This window comes from Taudactylus pleione, unplaced genomic scaffold (genome assembly GCF_031769625.1).
Source record: "Taudactylus pleione unplaced genomic scaffold, aTauple2 ptg000085l, whole genome shotgun sequence".
NCBI classification, from domain to species: domain Eukaryota; kingdom Metazoa; phylum Chordata; class Amphibia; order Anura; family Myobatrachidae; genus Taudactylus; species Taudactylus pleione.
This window is the reverse complement of record NW_028284487.1, coordinates 9601317-9619797: the sequence shown is the minus strand read 5'-3', so window position 1 is coordinate 9619797 and position 18481 is coordinate 9601317. Positions and strand designations below refer to the sequence as shown.

The 18481-nt window shown below is 35.3% G+C and overlaps 16 non-coding genes across 16 annotated transcripts; all 16 read left to right on the top strand.

The window, feature by feature from the left end:
- Positions 1-2055: 2055 nt before the first annotated feature.
- On the top strand, positions 2056-2127 carry TRNAQ-UUG (transfer RNA glutamine (anticodon UUG)). Its single transcript has one exon. It is a non-coding gene; the product is annotated as a tRNA-Gln (tRNA).
- Positions 2128-2946: 819 nt separating this feature from the next.
- On the top strand, positions 2947-3018 carry TRNAQ-UUG (transfer RNA glutamine (anticodon UUG)). The gene has a single exon. It is a non-coding gene; the product is annotated as a tRNA-Gln (tRNA).
- Positions 3019-3837: 819 nt separating this feature from the next.
- On the top strand, positions 3838-3909 carry TRNAQ-UUG (transfer RNA glutamine (anticodon UUG)). Its single transcript has one exon. It is a non-coding gene; the product is annotated as a tRNA-Gln (tRNA).
- Positions 3910-4729: 820 nt separating this feature from the next.
- TRNAQ-UUG (transfer RNA glutamine (anticodon UUG)) lies at positions 4730-4801 on the top strand. The gene has a single exon. It is a non-coding gene; the product is annotated as a tRNA-Gln (tRNA).
- Positions 4802-5620: 819 nt separating this feature from the next.
- On the top strand, positions 5621-5692 carry TRNAQ-UUG (transfer RNA glutamine (anticodon UUG)). Its single transcript has one exon. It is a non-coding gene; the product is annotated as a tRNA-Gln (tRNA).
- Positions 5693-6511: 819 nt separating this feature from the next.
- On the top strand, positions 6512-6583 carry TRNAQ-UUG (transfer RNA glutamine (anticodon UUG)). The gene has a single exon. It is a non-coding gene; the product is annotated as a tRNA-Gln (tRNA).
- An 820-nt stretch (positions 6584-7403) lies between these two features.
- On the top strand, positions 7404-7475 carry TRNAQ-UUG (transfer RNA glutamine (anticodon UUG)). The gene has a single exon. It is a non-coding gene; the product is annotated as a tRNA-Gln (tRNA).
- A 1711-nt stretch (positions 7476-9186) lies between these two features.
- Positions 9187-9258, top strand: TRNAQ-UUG (transfer RNA glutamine (anticodon UUG)). The gene has a single exon. It is a non-coding gene; the product is annotated as a tRNA-Gln (tRNA).
- An 819-nt stretch (positions 9259-10077) lies between these two features.
- On the top strand, positions 10078-10149 carry TRNAQ-UUG (transfer RNA glutamine (anticodon UUG)). Its single transcript has one exon. It is a non-coding gene; the product is annotated as a tRNA-Gln (tRNA).
- Positions 10150-10968: 819 nt separating this feature from the next.
- On the top strand, positions 10969-11040 carry TRNAQ-UUG (transfer RNA glutamine (anticodon UUG)). Its single transcript has one exon. It is a non-coding gene; the product is annotated as a tRNA-Gln (tRNA).
- A 1711-nt stretch (positions 11041-12751) lies between these two features.
- On the top strand, positions 12752-12823 carry TRNAQ-UUG (transfer RNA glutamine (anticodon UUG)). Its single transcript has one exon. It is a non-coding gene; the product is annotated as a tRNA-Gln (tRNA).
- A 1712-nt stretch (positions 12824-14535) lies between these two features.
- TRNAQ-UUG (transfer RNA glutamine (anticodon UUG)) lies at positions 14536-14607 on the top strand. Its single transcript has one exon. It is a non-coding gene; the product is annotated as a tRNA-Gln (tRNA).
- An 820-nt stretch (positions 14608-15427) lies between these two features.
- On the top strand, positions 15428-15499 carry TRNAQ-UUG (transfer RNA glutamine (anticodon UUG)). The gene has a single exon. It is a non-coding gene; the product is annotated as a tRNA-Gln (tRNA).
- Positions 15500-16318: 819 nt separating this feature from the next.
- On the top strand, positions 16319-16390 carry TRNAQ-UUG (transfer RNA glutamine (anticodon UUG)). The gene has a single exon. It is a non-coding gene; the product is annotated as a tRNA-Gln (tRNA).
- An 819-nt stretch (positions 16391-17209) lies between these two features.
- Positions 17210-17281, top strand: TRNAQ-UUG (transfer RNA glutamine (anticodon UUG)). The gene has a single exon. It is a non-coding gene; the product is annotated as a tRNA-Gln (tRNA).
- Positions 17282-18101: 820 nt separating this feature from the next.
- On the top strand, positions 18102-18173 carry TRNAQ-UUG (transfer RNA glutamine (anticodon UUG)). Its single transcript has one exon. It is a non-coding gene; the product is annotated as a tRNA-Gln (tRNA).
- Positions 18174-18481: the final 308 nt, after the last annotated feature.

Here is an 18481-nt window from a genome sequence, read left to right as displayed (position 1 = left end):
GCCATGTGTTGATCCCAGTCTTCATGCACTTTGTTGCTGGATAAAATCCTTTCTTGGCATTTCTTGTAGGACAACAAGTAAAAGCACATGGCCTATATGTGGATCAAACCCGTGACCTTGGCGTTATTAGCTCCACGCTCTAACCAACTGAGCAAACCGGCCATACATAAAAGCATCAGCAAACACAAAAATGCCAAATGTATCTAAAACAGGAGAACATTCAGTATTTCAAAGATCAGCTATATTGAGTAGAGGAAGATTCTATAATAAAGGGTTCTATGGTGTAATGGTGAGCACTCTGGACTTTGAATCCAGTGATACAAGTTCATATCTCGGTGGGACCTAACTTTGTTCATTTTCCTTAAAGTTTAATTTTCAAAGTTTTATGATAGCTTATCTATATTGAAACTTTCTATGAATGCCATCAACTTCAGTGGTTTCTTTACTCCAAACTAATTTTGAAACTGTTTCAAATCAGTTTTCAACTGGAGAGATGTTTGTCAAACATTTGGAAATAAGAAAAGTTGCAATAAGAATGCAGTAATCCATCACTTGTGCTATGGTTTTTAGATATTCTGGTTTTTAGAAGTTACTTCTTCAGTGTGCACTAATTAGAGTAAAGGTCTGGTCTTCTTCTCTTCTTAAAACCTAGTCCCCAGTAGATTCAATCACCAAAAAAAGTACTGATTGATTAAGTTGTCTTTGCATTTCTTAGATTTGCCATATTGCAATATTTGAGAAAAAGTTTTCTCTGTATGCCATAGAGAGAAATGCTGCATCAGCCAAAGGATGACATTTTTGTTTATTCCTAACATGGATTTAAAAATTCTCTGTTTTGTATGTGTCTATGATGTTCTCTAGCAAGTTTCAAGGGCTGCTAACTTTAGCCAATGCCTTGTATTGATCCCAGTCTTCATGCACTTTGTCGCTGGATAAAATCACTTCTTGGCTTTTCTTGTAGGACAACAAGTAAAAGCACATGGCCTAAATGTGGATCGAACCCGTGACCTTGGCGTTATTAGCTCCACGCTCTAACCAACTGAGCAAACCGGCCATACATAAAAGCATCAGCAAACACAAAAATGCCAAATGTATCTAAAACAGGAGAACATTCAGAATTTCAAAGATCAGCTATATTGAGTAGAGGAAGATTCTATAATAAAGGGTTCTATGGTGTAATGGTGAGCACTCTGGACTTTGAATCCAGTGATCCAAGTTCATATCTCGGTGGGACCTAACTTTGTTCATTTTCCTTAAAGTTTAATTTTCAAAGTTTTATGATAGCTTATCTATATTGAAACTTTCTATGAATGCCATCAACTTCAGTGGTTTCTTTACTCCAAACTAATTTTGAAACTGTTTCAAATCAGTTTTCAACTGGAGAGATGTTTGTCAAACATTTGGAAATAAGAAAAGTTGCAATAAGAATGCAGTAATCCATCACTTGTGCTATGGTTTTTAGATATTCTGGTTTTTAGAAGTTACTTCTTCAGTGTGCACTAATTAGAGTAAAGGTCTGGTATTCTTCTCTTCTTAAAACCTAGTCCCCAGTAGATTCAATCACCAAAAAAAGTCCTGATTGATTAAGTTGTCTTTGCATTTCTTAGATTTGCCATATTGCAATATTTGAGAAAAAGTTTTCTCTGTATGCCATAGAGAGAAATGCTGCATCAGCCAAAGGATGACATTTTTGTTTATTCCTAACATGGATTTAAAAATTCTCTGTTTTGTATGTGTCTATGATGTTCTCTAGCAAGTTTCAAGGGCTGCTAACTTTAGCCAATGCCTTGTATTGATCCCAGTCTTCATGCACTTTGTCGCTGGATAAAATCCCTTCTTGGCTTTTCTTGTAGGACAACAAGAAAAAGCAAATGGCCTATATGTGGATCGAACCCGTGACCTTGGCATTATTAGCTCCACGCTCTAACCAACTGAGCAAACCGGCCATACATTAAAGCATCAGCAAACACAAAAATGCCAAATGTACCTAAAACAGGAGAACATTCAGTATTTCAAAGATCTGCTATATTGAGTAGAGGAAGTTATATAATAAAGGGTTCTATGGTGTAATGGTGAGCACTCTGGACTTTGAATCCAGTGATCTGAGTTCAAATCTCGGTGGGACCTAACTTTGTTCATTTTCCTTAAAGTTTAATTTTCAAAGTTTTAGGATAGCTTATCTATATTGAAACTTTCTATAATCCCATCAACTTCAGTGGTTTCTTTACTCCAAACTAATTTTGAAACTGTTTCAAATCAGTTTTCAACTGAAGAGATGTTTGTCAAACATTTGGAAATAATAAAATCTGCAAAAAGAATGCAGTAATCCATCACTTGTGCTATGGTTTTTAGATATTCTGGTTTTTAGAATTTACTTCTTCAGTGTGCACTAATTAGAGTAAAGGTCTGGTCTTCTTCTCTTCTTAAAACCTAGTCCCCAGTAGATTCAATCACCAAAAAAAGTCCTGATTGATTAAGTTGCCTTTGCATTTCTTAGATTTGCCATATTGCTATATTTGAGAAAAAGTTTTCTCTGTATGCCATATAGAGAAATGCTGCATCAGCCAAAGGATGACATTTTTGTTTATTCCTAACATGGATTTAAAAATTCTCTGTTTTGTATGTGTCTATGATGTTCTCTAGCAAGTTTCAAAGGCTGCTAACTCTAGCCAATGCCATGTGTTGATCCCAGTCTTCATGCACTTTGTTGCTGGATAAAATCCTTTCTTGGCATTTCTTGTAGGACAACAAGTAAAAGCACATGGCCTATATGTGGATCAAACCCGTGACCTTGGCATTATTATCTCCACGCTCTAACCAACTGAGTGAACCAGCCATACATAAAAGCATCAGCAAACACACAAATGCCAAATGTACCTAAAACAGGAGAACATTCAGTATTTCAAAGATCAGCTATATTGAGTAGAGGAAGATTCTATAATAAAGGGTTCTATGGTGTAACGGTGAGCACTCTGGACTTTGAATCCAGTGATCCGAGTTCAAATCTCTGTGGGACCTAACTTTGTTCATTTTCCTTAAAGTTTAATTTTCAAAGTTTTATGATAGCTTATCTATATTGAAACTTTCTATAATCCCATCAACTTCAGTGGTTTCTTTACTCCAAACTAATTTTGAAACTGTTTCAAATCAGTGTTCAACTGGAGAGATGTTTGTCAAACATTTGGAAATAATAAAATTTGCAAAAAGAATGCAGTAATCCATCACTTGTGCTATGGTTTTTAGATATTCTGGTTTTTAGAAGTTACTTCTTCAGTGTGCACTAATTAGAGTAAAGGTCTGGTCTTCTTCTCTTCTTAAAACCTAGTCCCCAGTAGATTCAATCACCAAAAAAAGTCCTGATTGATTAAGTTGCCTTTGCATTTCTTAGATTTGCCATATTGCAATATTTGAGAAAAAGTTTCCTCTGTATGCCATATAGAGAAATGCTGCATCACCCAAAGGATGACATTTTTGTTTATTCCTAACATGGATTTAAAAATTCTCTGTTTTGTATGTGTCTATGATGTTCTCTAGCAAGTTTCAAGGGCTGCTAACTCTAGCCAATGCCATGTGTTGATCCCACTCTTCATGCACTTTGTTGCTGGATAAAATCCTTTCTTGGCATTTCTTGTAGGATAACAAGAAAAAGCACATGGCTTATATGGGGATCAAACCCATGACCATGGCATTATTAGCTCCACGCTCTAACCAACTGAGTGAACCAGCCATACATAAAAGCATCAGCAAACACAAAAATGCCAAATGTACCTAAAACAGCAGAACATTCAGTATTTCAAAGATCAGCTATATTGAGTAGAGGATGATTCTATAATAAAGGGTTCTATGGTGTAATGGTGAGCACTCTGGACTTTGAATCCAGTGATCCGAGTTCAAATCTCGGTGGAACCTAACTTTGTTCATTTTCCTTAAAGTTTAATTTTCAAAGTTTTAGGATAGCTTATCTATATTGAAACTTTCTATAAATCCCATCAACTTCAGTGGTTTCTTTACTCCAAACTAATTTTGAAACTGTTTCAAATCAGTTTTCAACTGGAGAGATGTTTGTCAAACATTTGGAAATAAGAAAAGTTGCAATAAGAATGCAGTAATCCATCACTTGTGCTATGGTTTTTAGATATTCTGGTTTTTAGAAGTTACTTCTTCAGTGTGCACTAATTAGAGTAAAGGTCTGGTCTTCTTCTCTTCTTAAAACCTAGTCCCCAGTAGATTCAATCACCAAAAAAAGTCCTGATTGATTAAGTTGCCTTTGCATTTCTTAGATTTGCCATATTGCAATATTTGAGAAAAAGTTTTCTCTGTATGCCATATAGAGAAATGCTGCATCAGCCAAAGGATGACCTTTTTGTTTATTCCTAACATGGATTTAAAAATTCTCTGTTTTGTATGTGTCTATGATGTTCTCTAGCAAGTTTCAAGGGCTGCTAACTCTAGCCAATGCCATGTGTTGATCCAAGTCTTCATGCACTTTGTTGCTGGATAAAATCCTTTCTTGGCATTTCTTGTAGGACAACAAGAAAAAGCACATGGCTTATATGGGGATCAAACCCATGACCTTGGCATTATTAGCTCCACGCTCTAACCAACTGAGTGAACCAGCCATACATAAAAGCATCAGCAAACACAAAAATGACAAAAGTACCTAAAACAGGAGAACATTCAGTATTTCAAAGATCAGCTATATTGAGTAGAGGATGATTCTATAATAAAGTGTTCTATGGTGTAATGGTGAGCACTCTGGACTTTGAATCCAGTGATCCGAGTTCAAATCTCGGTGGAACCTAACTTTGCTCATTTTCCTTAAAGTTTAATTTTCAAAGTTTTATGATAGCTTATCTATATTGAAACTTTCTATAATCCCATCAACTTCAGTGCTTTCTTTACTCCAAACTAATTTTGAAACTGTTTCAAATCAGTTTTCAACTGAAGAGATGTTTGTCAAACATTTGGAAATAATAAAATCTGCAAAAAGAATGCAGTAATCCATCACTTGTGTTATGGTTTTTAGATATTCTGGTTTTTAGAATTTACTTCTTCAGTGTGCACTAATTAGAGTAAAGGTCTGGTCTTCTTCTCTTCTTAAAACCTAGTCCCCAGTAGATTCAATCACCAAAAAAAGTCCTGATTGATTAAGTTGCCTTTGCATTTCTTAGATTTGCCATATTGCTATATTTGAGAAAAAGTTTTCTCTGTATGCCATATAGAGAAATGCTGCATAAGCCAAAGGATGACATTTTTGTTTATTCCTAACATGGATTTAAAAATTCTCTGTTTTGTATGTGTCTATGATGTTCTCTAGCAAGTTTCAAAGGCTGCTAACTCTAGCCAATGCCATGTGTTGATCCCAGTCTTCATGCACTTTGTTGCTGGATAAAATCCTTTCTTGGCATTTCTTGTAGGACAACAAGTAAAAGCACATGGCCTATATGTGGATCAAACCCGTGACCTTGGCATTATTATCTCCACGCTCTAACCAACTGAGTGAACCAGCCATACATAAAAGCATCAGCAAACACAAAAATGCCAAATGTACCTAAAACAGGAGAACATTCAGTATTTCAAAGATCAGCTATATTGAGTAGAGGAAGATTCTATAATAAAGGGTTCTATGGTGTAACGGTGAGCACTCTGGACTTTGAATCCAGTGATCTGAGTTCAAATCTCGGTGGGACCTAACTTTGTTCATTTTCCTTAAAGTTTAATTTTCAAAGTTTTATGATAGCTTATCTATATTGAAACTTTCTATAATCCCATCAACTTCAGTGGTTTCTTTACTCCAAACTAATTTTGAAACTGTTTCAAATCAGTTTTCAACTGGAGAGATGTTTGTCAAACATTTGGAAATAATAAAATTTGCAAAAAGAATGCAGTAATCCATCACTTGTGCTATGGTTTTTAGATATTCTGGTTTTTAGAAGTTACTTCTTCAGTGTGCACTAATTAGAGTAAAGGTCTGGTCTTCTTCTCTTCTTAAAACCTAGTCCCCAGTAGATTCAATCACCAAAAAAAGTCCTGATTGATTAAGTTGCCTTTGCATTTCTTAGATTTGCCATATTGCAATATTTGAGAAAAAGTTTCCTCTGTATGCCATATAGAGAAATGCTGCATCAGCCAAAGGATGACATTTTTGTTTATTCCTAACATGGATTTAAAAATTCTCTGTTTTGTATGTGTCTATGATGTTCTCTAGCAAGTTTCAAGGGCTGCTAACTCTAGCCAATGCCATGTGTTGATCCCACTCTTCATGCACTTTGTTGCTGGATAAAATCCTTTCTTGGCATTTCTTGTAGGATAACAAGAAAAAGCACATGGCTTATATGGGGATCAAACCCATGACCATGGCATTATTAGCTCCACGCTCTAACCAACTGAGTGAACCAGCCATACATAAAAGCATCAGCAAACACAAAAATGCCAAATGTACCTAAAACAGCAGAACATTCAGTATTTCAAAGATCAGCTATATTGAGTAGAGGATGATTCTATAATAAAGGGTTCTATTGTGTAATGGTGAGCACTCTGGACTTTGAATCCAGTGATCCGAGTTCAAATCTCGGTGGAACCTAACTTTGTTCATTTTCCTTAAAGTTTAATTTTCAAAGTTTTAGGATAGCTTATCTATATTGAAACTTTCTATAAATCCCATCAACTTCAGTGGTTTCTTTACTCCAAACTAATTTTGAAACTGTTTCAAATCAGTTTTCAACTGGAGAGATGTTTGTCAAACATTTGGAAATAAGAAAAGTTGCAATAAGAATGCAGTAATCCATCACTTGTGCTATGGTTTTTAGATATTCTGGTTTTTAGAAGTTACTTCTTCAGTGTGCACTAATTAGAGTAAAGGTCTGGTCTTCTTCTCTTCTTAAAACCTAGTCCCCAGTAGATTCAATCACCAAAAAAAGTCCTGATTGATTAAGTTGCCTTTGCATTTCTTAGATTTGCCATATTGCAATATTTGAGAAAAAGTTTTCTCTGTATGCCATATAGAGAAATGCTGCATCAGCCAAAGGATGACCTTTTTGTTTATTCCTAACATGGATTTAAAAATTCTCTGTTTTGTATGTGTCTATGATGTTCTCTAGCAAGTTTCAAGGGCTGCTAACTCTAGCCAATGCCATGTGTTGATCCCAGTCTTCATGCACTTTGTTGCTGGATAAAATCCTTTCTTGGCATTTCTTGTAGGACAACAAGAAAAAGCACATGGCCTATATGTGGATCAAACTCGTGACCTTGGCATTATTAGCTCCACGCTCTAACCAACTGAGTGAACCAGCCATACATAAAAGCATCAGCAAACACAAAAATGCCAAATGTACCTAAAACAGGAGAACATTCAGTATTTCAAAGATCAGCTATATTGAGTAGAGGAAGATTCTATAATAAAGGGTTCTATGGTGTAAGGGTGAGCACTCTGGACTTTGAATCCAGTGATCCGAGTTCAAATCTCGGTGGGACCTAACTTTGTTCATTTTCCTTAAAGTTTAATTTTCAAAGTTTTATGATAGCTTATCTATATTGAAACTTTCTATAATCCCATCAACTTCAGTGGTTTCTTTACTCCAAACTAATTTTGAAACTGTTTCAAATCAGTTTTCAACTGGAGAGATGTTTGTCAAACATTTGGAAATAATAAAATTTGCAAAAAGAATGCAGTAATCCATCACTTGTGCTATGGTTTTTAGATATTCTGGTTTTTAGAAGTTACTTCTTCAGTGTGCACTAATTACAGTAAAGGTCTGGTCTTCTTCTCTTCTTAAAACCTAGTCCCCAGTAGATTCAATCACCAAAAAAAGTCCTGATTGATTAAGTTGTCTTTGCATTTCTTAGATTTGCCATATTGCAATATTTGAGAAAAAGTTTTCTCTGTATGCCATATAGAGAAATGCTGCATCACCCAAAGGATGACATTTTTGTTTATTCCTAACATGGATTTAAAAATTCTCTGTTTTGTATGTGTCTATGAAGTTCTCTAGCAAGTTTCAAGGGCTGCTAACTCTAGCCAATGCCATGTGTTGATCCCACTCTTCATGCACTTTGTTGCTGGATAAAATCCTTTCTTGGCATTTCTTGTAGGATAACAAGAAAAAGCACATGGCTTATATGGGGATCAAACCCATGACCTTGGCATTATTAGCTCCACGCTCTAACCAACTGAGTGAACCAGCCATACATAAAAGCATCAGCAAACACAAAAATGCCAAATGTACCTAAAACAGAAGAACATTCAGTATTTCAAAGATCAGCTATATTGAGTAGAGGATGATTCTATAATAAAGGGTTCTATTGTGTAATGGTGAGCACTCTGGACTTTAAATCCAGTGATCCGAGTTCAAATCTCGGTGGAACCTAACTTTGTTCATTTTCCTTAAAGTTTAATTTTCAAAGTTTTAGGATAGCTTATCTATATTGAAACTTTCTATAAATCCCATCAACTTCAGTGGTTTCTTTACTCCAAACTAATTTTGAAACTGTTTCAAATCAGTTTTCAACTGGAGAGATGTTTGTCAAACATTTGTAAATAATAAAATTTGCAAAAAGAATGCAGTAATCCATCACTTGTGCTATGGTTTTTAGATATTCTGGTTTTTAGAATTTACTTCTTCAGTGTGCACTAATTAGAGTAAAGGTCTGGTCTTCTTCTCTTCTTAAAACCTAGTCCCCAGTAGATTCAATCACCAAAAAAAGTCCTGATTGATTAAGTTGCCTTTGCATTTCTTAGATTTGCCATATTGCTATATTTGAGAAAAAGTTTTCTCTGTATGCCATATAGAGAAATGCTGCATCAGCCAAAGGATGACATTTTTGTTTATTCCTAACATGGATTTAAAAATTCTCTGTTTTGTATGTGTCTATGATGTTCTCTAGCAAGTTTCAAAGGCTGCAAACTCTAGCCAATGCCATGTGTTGATCCCAGTCTTCATGCACTTTGTTGCTGGATAAAATCCTTTCTTGGCATTTCTTGTAGGACAACAAGTAAAAGCACATGGCCTATATGTGGATCAAACCCGTGACCTTGGCATTATTATCTCCATGCTCTAACCAACTGAGTGAACCAGCCATACATAAAAGCATCAGCAAACACACAAATGCCAAATGTACCTAAAACAGGAGAACATTCAGTATTTCAAAGATCAGCTATATTGAGTAGAGGAAGATTCTATAATAAAGGGTTCTATGGTGTAACGGTGAGCACTCTGGACTTTGAATCCAGTGATCCGAGTTCAAATCTCTGTGGGACCTAACTTTGTTCATTTTCCTTAAAGTTTAATTTTCAAAGTTTTATGATAGCTTATCTATATTGAAACTTTCTATAATCCCATCAACTTCAGTGGTTTCTTTACTCCAAACTAATTTTGAAACTGTTTCAAATCAGTGTTCAACTGGAGAGATGTTTGTCAAACATTTGGAAATAATAAAATTTGCAAAAAGAATGCAGTAATCCATCACTTGTGCTATGGTTTTTAGATATTCTGGTTTTTAGAAGTTACTTCTTCAGTGTGCACTAATTAGAGTAAAGGTCTGGTCTTCTTCTCTTCTTAAAACCTAGTCCCCAGTAGATTCAATCACCAAAAAAAGTCCTGATTGATTAAGTTGCCTTTGCATTTCTTAGATTTGCCATATTGCAATATTTGAGAAAAAGTTTTCTCTGTATGCCATATAGAGAAATGCTGCATCAGCCAAAGGATGACCTTTTTGTTTATTCCTAACATGGATTTAAAAATTCTCTGTTTTGTATGTGTCTATGATGTTCTCTAGCAAGTTTCAAAGGCTGCTAACTCTAGCCAATGCCATGTGTTGATCCCAGTCTTCATGCACTTTGTTGCTGGATAAAATCCTTTCTTGGCATTTCTTGTAGGACAACAAGTAAAAGCACATGGCCTATATGTGGATCAAACTCTTGACCTTGGCATTATTATCTCCACGCTCTAACCAACTGAGTGAACCAGCCATACATAAAAGCATCAGCAAACACAAAAATGCCAAATGTACCTAAAACAGGAGAACATTCAGTATTTCAAAGATCAGCTATATTGAGTAGAGGAAGATTCTATAATAAAGGGTTCTATGGTGTAAGGGTGAGCACTCTGGACTTTGAATCCAGTGATCCGAGTTCAAATCTCGGTGGGACCTAACTTTGTTCATTTTCCTTAAAGTTTAATTTTCAAAGTTTTATGATAGCTTATCTATATTGAAACTTTCTATAATCCCATCAACTTCAGTGGTTTCTTTACTCCAAACTAATTTTGAAACTGTTTCAAATCAGTTTTCAACTGGAGAGATGTTTGTCAAACATTTGGAAATAATAAAATTTGCAAAAAGAATGCAGTAATCCATCACTTGTGCTATGGTTTTTAGATATTCTGGTTTTTAGAAGTTACTTCTTCAGTGTGCACTAATTACAGTAAAGGTCTGGTCTTCTTCTCTTCTTAAAACCTAGTCCCCAGTAGATTCAATCACCAAAAAAAGTCCTGATTGATTAAGTTGTCTTTGCATTTCTTAGATTTGCCATATTGCAATATTTGAGAAAAAGTTTTCTCTGTATGCCATATAGAGAAATGCTGCATCACCCAAAGGATGACATTTTTGTTTATTCCTAACATGGATTTAAAAATTCTCTGTTTTGTATGTGTCTATGAAGTTCTCTAGCAAGTTTCAAGGGCTGCTAACTCTAGCCAATGCCATGTGTTGATCCCACTCTTCATGCACTTTGTTGCTGGATAAAATCCTTTCTTGGCATTTCTTGTAGGATAACAAGAAAAAGCACATGGCTTATATGGGGATCAAACCCATGACCTTGGCATTATTAGCTCCACGCTCTAACCAACTGAGTGAACCAGCCATACATAAAAGCATCAGCAAACACACAAATGCCAAATGTACCTAAAACAGGAGAACATTCAGTATTTCAAAGATCAGCTATATTGAGTAGAGGAAGATTCTATAATAAAGGGTTCTATGGTGTAAGGGTGAGCACTCTGGACTTTGAATCCAGTGATCCGAGTTCAAATCTCGGTCGAACCTAACTTTGTTCATTTTCCTTAAAGTTTAATTTTCAAAGTTTTATGATAGCTTATCTATATTGAAACTTTCTATAATCCCATCAACTTCAGTGGTTTCTTTACTCCAAACTAATTTTGAAACTGTTTCAAATCAGTGTTCAACTGGAGAGATGTTTGTCAAACATTTGGAAATAATAAAATTTGCAAAAAGAATGCAGTAATCCATCACTTGTGCTATGGTTTTTAGATATTCTGGTTTTTAGAAGTTACTTCTTCAGTGTGCACTAATTAGAGTAAAGGTCTGGTCTTCTTCTCTTCTTAAAACCTAGTCCCCAGTAGATTCAATCACCAAAAAAAGTCCTGATTGATTAAGTTGCCTTTGCATTTCTTAGATTTGCCATATTGCAATATTTGAGAAAAAGTTTTCTCTGTATGCCATATAGAGAAATGCTGCATCAGCCAAAGGATGACCTTTTTGTTTATTCCTAACATGGATTTAAAAATTCTCTGTTTTGTATGTGTCTATGATGTTCTCTAGCAAGTTTCAAGGGCTGCTAACTCTAGCCAATGCCATGTGTTGATCCCAGTCTTCATGCACTTTGTTGCTGGATAAAATCCTTTCTTGGCATTTCTTGTAGGACAACAAGAAAAAGCACATGGCTTATATGGGGATCAAACCCATGACCTTGGCATTATTAGCTCCACGCTCTAACCAACTGAGTGAACCAGCCATACATAAAAGCATCAGCAAACACAAAAATGACAAATGTACCTAAAACAGGAGAACATTCAGTATTTCAAAGATCAGCTATATTGAGTAGAGGATGATTCTATAGTAAAGTGTTCTATTGTGTAATGGTGAGCACTCTGGACTTTGAATCCAGTGATCCAAGTTCAAATCTCGGTGGAACCTAACTTTGCTCATTTTCCTTAAAGTTTAATTTTCAAAGTTTTATGATAGCTTATCTATATTGAAACTTTCTATAATCCCATCAACTTCAGTGCTTTCTTTACTCCAAACTAATTTTGAAACTGTTTCAAATCAGTTTTCAACTGAAGAGATGTTTGTCAAACATTTGGAAATAATAAAATCTGCAAAAAGAATGCAGTAATCCATCACTTGTGTTATGGTTTTTAGATATTCTGGTTTTTAGAATTTACTTCTTCAGTGTGCACTAATTAGAGTAAAGGTCTGGTCTTCTTCTCTTCTTAAAACCTAGTCCCCAGTAGATTCAATCACCAAAAAAAAGTCCTGATTGATTAAGTTGCCTTTGCATTTCTTAGATTTGCCATATTGCTATATTTGAGAAAAAGTTTTCTCTGTATGCCATATAGAGAAATGCTGCATCAGCCAAAGGATGACATTTTTGTTTATTCCTAACATGGATTTAAAAATTCTCTGTTTTGTATGTGTCTATGATGTTCTCTAGCAAGTTTCAAGGGCTGCTAACTGTAGCCAATGCCATGTGTTGATCCCACTCTTCATGCACTTTGTTGCTGGATAAAATCCTTTCTTGGCATTTCTTGTAGGATAACAAGAAAAAGCACATGGCTTATATGGGGATCAAACCCATGACCATGGCATTATTAGCTCCACGCTCTAACCAACTGAGTGAACCAGCCATACATAAAAGCATCAGCAAACACAAAAATGCCAAATGTACCTAAAACAGCAGAACATTCAGTATTTCAAAGATCAGCTATATTGAGTAGAGGATGATTCTATAATAAAGGGTTCTATGGTGTAATGGTGAGCGCTCTGGACTTTGAATCCAGTGATCCAAGTTCAAATCTCGGTGGAACCTAACTTTGTTCATTTTCCTTAAAGTTTAATTTTCAAAGTTTTAGGATAGCTTATCTATATTGAAACTTTCTATAAATCCCATCAACTTCAGTGGTTTCTTTACTCCAAACTAATTTTGAAACTGTTTCAAATCAGTTTTCAACTGGAGAGATGTTTGTCAAACATTTGGAAATAAGAAAAGTTGCAATAAGAATGCAGTAATCCATCACTTGTGCTATGGTTTTTAGATATTCTGGTTTTTAGAAGTTACTTCTTCAGTGTGCACTAATTAGAGTAAAGGTCTGGTCTTCTTCTCTTCTTAAAACCTAGTCCCCAGTAGATTCAATCACCAAAAAAAGTCCTGATTGATTAAGTTGCCTTTGCATTTCTTAGATTTGCCATATTGCAATATTTGAGAAAAAGTTTTCTCTGTATGCCATATAGAGAAATGCTGCATCAGCCAAAGGATGACCTTTTTGTTTATTCCTAACATGGATTTAAAAATTCTCTGTTTTGTATGTGTCTATGATGTTCTCTAGCAAGTTTCAAGGGCTGCTAACTCTAGCCAATGCCATGTGTTGATCCCAGTCTTCATGCACTTTGTTGCTGGATAAAATCCTTTCTTGGCATTTCTTGTAGGACAACAAGAAAAAGCACATGGCTTATATGGGGATCAAACCCATGACCTTGGCATTATTAGCTCCACGCTCTAACCAACTGAGTGAACCAGCCATACATAAAAGCATCAGCAAACACAAAAATGACAAATGTACCTAAAACAGGAGAACATTCAGTATTTCAAAGATCAGCTATATTGAGTAGAGGATGATTCTATAGTAAAGTGTTCTATTGTGTAATGGTGAGCACTCTGGACTTTGAATCCAGTGATCCAAGTTCAAATCTCGGTGGAACCTAACTTTGCTCATTTTCCTTAAAGTTTAATTTTCAAAGTTTTATGATAGCTTATCTATATTGAAACTTTCTATAATCCCATCAACTTCAGTGCTTTCTTTACTCCAAACTAATTTTGAAACTGTTTCAAATCAGTTTTCAACTGAAGAGATGTTTGTCAAACATTTGGAAATAATAAAATCTGCAAAAAGAATGCAGTAATCCATCACTTGTGTTATGGTTTTTAGATATTCTGGTTTTTAGAATTTACTTCTTCAGTGTGCACTAATTAGAGTAAAGGTCTGGTCTTCTTCTCTTCTTAAAACCTAGTCCCCAGTAGATTCAATCACCAAAAAAAAGTCCTGATTGATTAAGTTGCCTTTGCATTTCTTAGATTTGCCATATTGCTATATTTGAGAAAAAGTTTTCTCTGTATGCCATATAGAGAAATGCTGCATCAGCCAAAGGATGACATTTTTGTTTATTCCTAACATGGATTTAAAAATTCTCTGTTTTGTATGTGTCTATGATGTTCTCTAGCAAGTTTCAAGGGCTGCTAACTGTAGCCAATGCCATGTGTTGATCCCACTCTTCATGCACTTTGTTGCTGGATAAAATCCTTTCTTGGCATTTCTTGTAGGATAACAAGAAAAAGCACATGGCTTATATGGGGATCAAACCCATGACCATGGCATTATTAGCTCCACGCTCTAACCAACTGAGTGAACCAGCCATACATAAAAGCATCAGCAAACACAAAAATGCCAAATGTACCTAAAACAGCAGAACATTCAGTATTTCAAAGATCAGCTATATTGAGTAGAGGATGATTCTATAATAAAGGGTTCTATGGTGTAATGGTGAGCGCTCTGGACTTTGAATCCAGTGATCCAAGTTCAAATCTCGGTGGAACCTAACTTTGTTCATTTTCCTTAAAGTTTAATTTTCAAAGTTTTAGGATAGCTTATCTATATTGAAACTTTCTATAAATCCCATCAACTTCAGTGGTTTCTTTACTCCAAACTAATTTTGAAACTGTTTCAAATCAGTTTTCAACTGGAGAGATGTTTGTCAAACATTTGGAAATAAGAAAAGTTGCAATAAGAATGCAGTAATCCATCACTTGTGCTATGGTTTTTAGATATTCTGGTTTTTAGAAGTTACTTCTTCAGTGTGCACTAATTAGAGTAAAGGTCTGGTCTTCTTCTCTTCTTAAAACCTAGTCCCCAGTAGATTCAATCACCAAAAAAAGTCCTGATTGATTAAGTTGCCTTTGCATTTCTTAGATTTGCCATATTGCAATATTTGAGAAAAAGTTTTCTCTGTATGCCATATAGAGAAATGCTGCATCAGCCAAAGGATGACCTTTTTGTTTATTCCTAACATGGATTTAAAAATTCTCTGTTTTGTATGTGTCTATGATGTTCTCTAGCAAGTTTCAAGGGCTGCTAACTCTAGCCAATGCCATGTGTTGATCCCAGTCTTCATGCACTTTGTTGCTGGATAAAATCCTTTCTTGGCATTTCTTGTAGGACAACAAGAAAAAGCACATGGCTTATATGGGGATCAAACCCATGACCTTGGCATTATTAGCTCCACGCTCTAACCAACTGAGTGAACCAGCCATACATAAAAGCATCAGCAAACACAAAAATGACAAATGTACCTAAAACAGGAGAACATTCAGTATTTCAAAGATCAGCTATATTGAGTAGAGGATGATTCTATAATAAAGGGTTCTATGGTGTAATGGTGAGCACTCTGGACTTTGAATCCAGTGATCCGAGTTCAAATCTCGGTGGAACCTAACTTTGCTCATTTTCCTTAAAGTTTAATTTTCAAAGTTTTATGATAGCTTATCTATATTGAAACTTTCTATAATCCCATCAACTTCAGTGCTTTCTTTACTCCAAACTAATTTTGAAACTGTTTCAAATCAGTTTTCAACTGAAGAGATGTTTGTCAAACATTTGGAAATAATAATATCTGCAAAAAGAATGCAGTAATCCATCACTTGTGCTATGGTTTTTAGATATTCTGGTTTTTAGAATTTACTTCTTCAGTGTGCACTAATTAGAGTAAAGGTCTGGTCTTCTTCTCTTCTTAAAACCTAGTCCCCAGTAGATTCAATCACCAAAAAAAGTCCTGATTGATTAAGTTGCCTTTGCATTTCTTAGATTTGCCATATTGCTATATTTGAGTAAAAGTTTTCTCTGTATGCCATATAGAGAAATGCTGCATCAGCCAAAGGATGACATTTTTGTTTATTCCTAACATGGATTTAAAAATTCTCTGTTTTGTATGTGTCTATGATGTTCTCTAGCAAGTTTCAAAGGCTGCTAACTCTAGCCAATGCCATGTGTTGATCCCAGTCTTCATGCACTTTGTTGCTGGATAAAATCCTTTCTTGGCATTTCTTGTAGGACAACAAGTAAAAGCACATGGCCTATATGTGGATCAAACTCGTGACCTTGGCATTATTATCTCCACGCTCTAACCAACTGAGTGAACCAGCCATACATAAAAGCATCAGCAAACACAAAAATGCCAAATGTACCTAAAACAGGAGAACATTCAGTATTTCAAAGATCAGCTATATTGAGTAGAGGAAGATTCTATAATAAAGGGTTCTATGGTGTAAGGGTGAGCACTCTGGACTTTGAATCCAGTGATCCGAGTTCAAATCTCGGTGGGACCTAACTTTGTTCATTTTCCTTAAAGTTTAATTTTCAAAGTTTTATGATAGCTTATCTATATTGAAACTTTCTATAATCCCATCAACTTCAGTGGTTTCTTTACTCCAAACTAATTTTGAAACTGTTTCAAATCAGTTTTCAACTGGAGAGATGTTTGTCAAACATTTGGAAATAATAAAATTTGCAAAAAGAATGCAGTAATCCATCACTTGTGCTATGGTTTTTAGATATTCTGGTTTTTAGAAGTTACTTCTTCAGTGTGCACTAATTACAGTAAAGGTCTGGTCTTCTTCTCTTCTTAAAACCTAGTCCCCAGTAGATTCAATCACCAAAAAAAGTCCTGATTGATTAAGTTGTCTTTGCATTTCTTAGATTTGCCATATTGCAATATTTGAGAAAAAGTTTTCTCTGTATGCCATATAGAGAAATGCTGCATCACCCAAAGGATGACATTTTTGTTTATTCCTAACATGGATTTAAAAATTCTCTGTTTTGTATGTGTCTATGAAGTTCTCTAGCAAGTTTCAAGGGCTGCTAACTCTAGCCAATGCCATGTGTTGATCCCACTCTTCATGCACTTTGTTGCTGGATAAAATCCTTTCTTGGCATTTCTTGTAGGATAACAAGAAAAAGCACATGGCTTATATGGGGATCAAACCCATGACCTTGGCATTATTAGCTCCACGCTCTAACCAACTGAGTGAACCAGCCATACATAAAAGCATCAGCAAACACAAAAATGCCAAATGTACCTAAAACAGAAGAACATTCAGTATTTCAAAGATCAGCTATATTGAGTAGAGGATGATTCTATAATAAAGGGTTCTATTGTGTAATGGTGAGCACTCTGGACTTTGAATCCAGTGATCCGAGTTCAAATCTCGGTGGAACCTAACTTTGTTCATTTTCCTTAAAGTTTAATTTTCAAAGTTTTAGGATAGCTTATCTATATTGAAACTTTCTATAAATCCCATCAACTTCAGTGGTTTCTTTACTCCAAACTAATTTTGAAACTGTTTCAAATCAGTTTTCAACTGGAGAGATGTTTGTCAAACATTTGTAAATAATAAAATTTGCAAAAAGAATGCAGTAATCCATCACTTGTGCTATGGTTTTTAGATATTCTGGTTTTTAGAAGTTACTTCTTCAGTGTGCACTAATTAGAGTAAAGGTCTGGTCTTCTTCTCTTCTTAAAACCTAGTCCCCAGTAGATTCAATCACCAAAAAAAGTCCTGATTGATTAAGTTGCCTTTGCATTTATTAGATTTGCCATATTTCAATATTTGAGAAAAAGTTTTCTCTGTATGCCATATAGAGAAATGCTGCATCAGCCAAAGGATGACATTTTTGTTTATTCATAACATGGATTTAAAAATTCTCTGTTTTGTATGTGTCTATGAAGTTCTCTAGCAAGTTTCAAGGGCTGCTAAGTCTAGCCCATGCCATGTGTTGATCGCAGTCTTCATGCACTTTGTTGCTGGATAAAATCCTTTCTTGGCATTTCTTGTAGGACAACAAGTAAAAGCACATGGCCCATATGGGGATCAAACCCGTGACCTTGGCATTATTAGCTCCACGCTCTAACCAACTGAGTGAACCAGCCATACATAAAAGCATCAGCAAACACAAAAATGCCAAATGTACCTAAAACAGCAGAACATTCAGTATTTCAAAGATCAGCTATATTGAGTAGAGGATGATTCTATAATAAAGGGTTCTATGGTGTAATGGTGAGCACTCTGGACTTTGAATCCAGTGATCCGAGTTCAAATCTCGGTGGAACCTAACTTTGTTCATTTTCCTTAAAGTTTAATTTTCAAAGTTTTAGGATAGCTTATCTATATTGAAACTTTCTATAAATCCCATCAACTTCAGTGGTTTCTTTACTCCAAACTAATTTTGAAACTGTTTCAAATCAGTTTTCAACTGGAGAGATGTTTGTCAAACATTTGGAAATAAGAAAAGTTGCAATAAGAATGCAGTAATCCATCACTTGTGCTATGGTTTTTAGATATTCTGGTTTTTAGAAGTTACTTCTTCAGTGTGCACTAATTAGAGTAAAGGTCTGGTCTTCTTCTCTTCTTAAAACCTAG